Here is a 4,399-nt window from a genome sequence, read left to right on the forward strand (position 1 = left end):
TGGTTTACGCATGAAATTCAAGGGTCTTGGATGAGACCAATCGCTGAATCACTACAAAAGGACATCACATTTGGTAAAGGGTACAAAAACGCAACGCACTGCCATGCAGTGGTGGTGGTGATGGTTGCAAAACATGATGAATTAATTGTACCTGTAAAACATGTTAAATTTGCAAATATTTTGTTATATAAATATTTTCACCACAATAAAGTAAACAACAACAACAACAACAAAACCCCACAGCCCCACCCTCTCCAGTAAAACCCCCTCTAGGCAAATCCCACGCAGGCATCATTAGTTACCAGAGTAAATATGGAAATTACATTTGTAGAATAGACAAAGCCAACCTCTAATTCGATTTAGATCTCTACATTTCAGGCTTAAGGAGTTTATTTTTCATCAACTTGGGCGATAATACCTAACATCTATCAAACACATGTCATGTGGGTGGTGCTGTGTCAAGCACTCTACATTGGGGATCTCACTGCATCCTCAGAATACCTTGATGAGGAAGGGACAATGATTACCCAAGGTAAGGAAACTGAGGCCCAGAGATGGTGAGTGCTTGCCCAAGGTCACATAGACTATGAGAAGTCAGACAGCCTCCCGACTCTACCCGGCAAGAAGCATTAATCTTCAGAAAGGATAAACATTTAGTCCGTCTGTTCAAAAGAGAAGTTTCTTAGGTAGTGAGCTCCTCGTCAGTAGGGGCACGTAAGCTGTGGCAGAAGCTGTTTTGCTCTCAGCAGGGCTGTTGTCAGGGGGACTCCTGTATAGACTCCTGTGACCTGTGGCTCTCCTGTTGTGGTTGTTTCTGCTGGGTTGGCTCTGACTCACAACCTTCTGCGTGATAGAAGGACATGCTGCTTGGCCCACTGCCATCCTCACAATTGTTGGTATGTTGGAGCCTGCTGTTGAGGCCTCATGGCGGGTTTCCCTTACTTTTGCTGTGCCTTGGCGTAATGCCTAAGGCATTTGACTGCTGACCAGAAAGTTGGCAGTTCAAACCCAGCAGCTTCCTCGGAAGGAAGGGTGGGCAATCTACTTCCGTAGTGATACCGCCTCAGAAACCAAGGAGGGGTCGCTATGAGTTGTATACAACTCAATGGCAGTGTGTTGCATTTTTGTACCCTTTACCAAATGTGATGTCCTTCTGTAGTGATTCAGCAATTGGTCTCATCCAAGACCCTTGAATTTCATGCATAAACCAGCACCATGATGACACTCTGTGATCCAGATAGATGAAGGAGAGCTTTTCTTATTAAGATGTTGTCTCTCTCTTGCTCTCTGCCTTTCTCCCCCTTCATTCCCCCCCCCCACCTTTTTTTTACATCTGTGGTTCATTTATGTGTTCAAAATCTCATATATCCTCAGTGTCCACATGTTGATAGACTGGTGGTTTGGGGAGATGTCTGAGTTATGGGCTTTCAATGTCTACAGATCCAGTAAATGAACTTGTAAACTTTCAAACATCTGTTTGCATGATGCACTGTATTGGCGGATCCAACAGCCGTCAGGAGCACAGGTTATTTTCTGCCACCTGGTTCATCTGGAAACTTTCTGCTCCTCCAACTTGGGCACAATCCCCCAGCCTACGCCCTGCCCCACTGGCCTCCTTCCCTAGGCTCAGCACCAGGCAGAGCCACCCAGGGGGCTAGAGGAGCAGAGCTTAGCTGAGAGGCCCTGTCGCCAGCCGTAGCCAAGGAGGACTGTTCCAACACAGCGTGGGGGACCCTTCTCTCTGCCCAAGGTGAGATGGGGTCCAAATGAACACTGAGGCCTGGGAAGAGGAAGCCCACCCAGCACTCTTCAGGGAGGTGGGCAGGGGGGCTGGCCCATGCGTGGTCTTGAAGACCGTGTGGGCTCGAACCTCAGTCCTTGCTGCCTCCAGCTGCAGGACGGCGCCTCTGTTCTTGGTTCACGTGCCGCCTTTAGGAGCAGTGGGGACTGAAGGCCGAGGTATCCAAGATGTTCTGGCCCATTTACTGCACATACGATCACAGGCCATGGCATCTCCTTTAGTCTAGTTTCCCTAGGAACCCATTCCCCTGAACAGTGTTTGGGGGAGAGGCAGGGTCTGTCCCAACTTGGGGACTAAGGCCATGACCCGGGAGGTGACTTAGTGCTAGGCCAGGGGGATGACCTAGGGTGGACATGAGGACTGAGCTGGTCAGGGAGGCTTCTCAGAGGAGTGAGCTGGAGGAGAGAGGTGGGGGCGAGAAGTAGTCCTTGTGGGATGAACAAGAAGACCTCCCTCCTTCCTCACCTGTAGCCCCTGGCCCAGACTGGGGCCGGATTTCCTGGCAAGTCATCTTTCCCAGACTTGGTGCTGCTCAGCCTCCTGCCCTACGGGATTCAGACCCCAGCCTGGGGCTCGGGTGAGGCAACCTTGAGGGCCAGCCCCAGACTAGCTGCAGCCTTTCCAAACCTCTTCCCTATCTGGTTTCCCCTCCCCAAGCTCCTACTCTCACTCAGGGCCTGGCCCCAGGAGGCTGTAGCCAGAATCATACAATCTTAGCAACCTCATGTGGGACTCAAGTCCAGTTCCTGCCACGCCCTTTGGAATCAGCCACGATCCAGTTCAGGAAATGAGCCATGGTCTGTGCAGTGAGGAGGCTGGAAACACACTTTTCTCTCCAAATAGTAACATCAAGAGCAAGCAGCCTAATTCAAACTGAGCCTGTGCCCACCGAGAGCTGTCTATTGGCACCTCCCTGACCAGACTGGGGCTTGTCACAGAGCAGAGCAGAGACCACGGGGGAGAACGGACTCTAGCCCAGGGACTAGGGACAGCTGAGGGACCATCGGACGGCTGTCACGGGTAGCTGCCCGCTGACTCCTGGAAAAGATGTCTCCAGCCCAGGGCATGGCCGTCCTTGCTGGCAGCTGGCCTGGCAAATTCAGCCAGCTGGCTGTGTACACAGCATGAGAGGCTAAGCCCAGAGGCTGTGTTCCATGCAGGGGGCAGGGGTGGCTCGTGTGGGCATCTGCCCTCAAGGACCCTGCTGCCATCCACCTGACGCTCCCCAGCTCCTCCCGCCTCAACCCTGGACCCCCTGGGGCTGCATGCTTCAGGGGAGATCAATGCAGGGTGGAATCCTGGGCTACCTCCCTCCAGCTGTGTGACCAGTCTCTCAACCTCTCTGAGCCTCAAGGTTCTCATTCACAATGTGCAGACTATATAATGACTTTGCAAGACAGTCTTGAAGGTAGAAATAACACGAGAAGTGCCAGCACTTGGTACACCTCCAGGATTGTCGCTGGGGTTGTCATGGTGACGAGGCTGCTGCATAGGATGGCCATGGACCCCAGACCCTGGCCTTGCCACGCGTCCCTCCCCCACCTCCCACCTGGCCCTGCCCAGCTGGAGCCCAAGACCTGAAAGGAACAGGACCTCTTCTTCCTGATGATTCTTCTTCAGGAAACCTTTCCTGGAGGCAAAGTCTCGGGGCCTCACCTGTAAAATGAGTGACAGGGGCCACCTGTACTCAGCAGCAACAGGGTGGCACGTCCCAGTCATCAAACACAGACAGGTGCAGGGGCTCCCCCCACGCTCCCCTCTGCACCCAAGCAGACTCTCAGTGGGGTGAGCGAGTACTTGTTAGTGGAACGAGTTCTCCAGGACGCTGGTGGCACAATGATTTCACCAGCAGCTCCACGGGAGAAAGACATGGCCATCTACTCCTGTAAAGATCACTGACAACGTAACTCTACGGGGCAGTGCTACTCTGTCACATGGAACTGCTGGGAATTGGAATCGGGATTCAGATGACACCCAACAACAACAAAAGCCAAGTGAGGACCCAGGGGCCAGCTCACCTGCTGCATCCCTCCAGTCCTGATAGTCCTTGACACCTTTGTTGTTATCGTCAGCTGCTGTCCAGTCGGCCCCCAATGCACGGCGACCGTTTGCACAATGGGTCCTGTGCCAGCCCCATGGGCAGCTGCAGACTGGACCATTGTGACTCACGGGGTTGTCACTGATTAATTTTCAGAAGTAGATGCCAGGCCTTTCTTCCTGGTCTTAGTTTGGAAGCGCTGCTGAAACCTGTGCACCATGGGGGACCCTGCTGGGGTTTGAAACACCAGTGGGAGAGCGTCCAGCCTCACAGCAGCATGAACCACCACAGTTCTGACAGACAGGTGGGAGCCTCCAGTCAATACCCAGTGCCACAGTGTCGGGACAACAACAAGGACAGAAACATGTGGTGGACACAAGGCTCAGTACATGCCGAGGAGAGCCCACCTGTGATACTGTCGGCACTGAAAAGCCCACCTTGGGCCAGGGCCAATTTACAAAACCTGTGGGGAGATGGGAGATGCCCAGAGAAGCGGTCAGGAGACACTTTTATATCGTGTTGCTTTGCAGTAAGATGGGTTGCGCCTGGCCAGTGGCCTC

The sequence above is a fragment of the Orycteropus afer genome, unplaced genomic scaffold, assembly GCF_000298275.1.
Source record: "Orycteropus afer afer isolate SDZICR_OR568_19922 unplaced genomic scaffold, OryAfe1.0 scaffold00006, whole genome shotgun sequence".
Lineage (NCBI taxonomy): Eukaryota > Metazoa > Chordata > Mammalia > Tubulidentata > Orycteropodidae > Orycteropus > Orycteropus afer.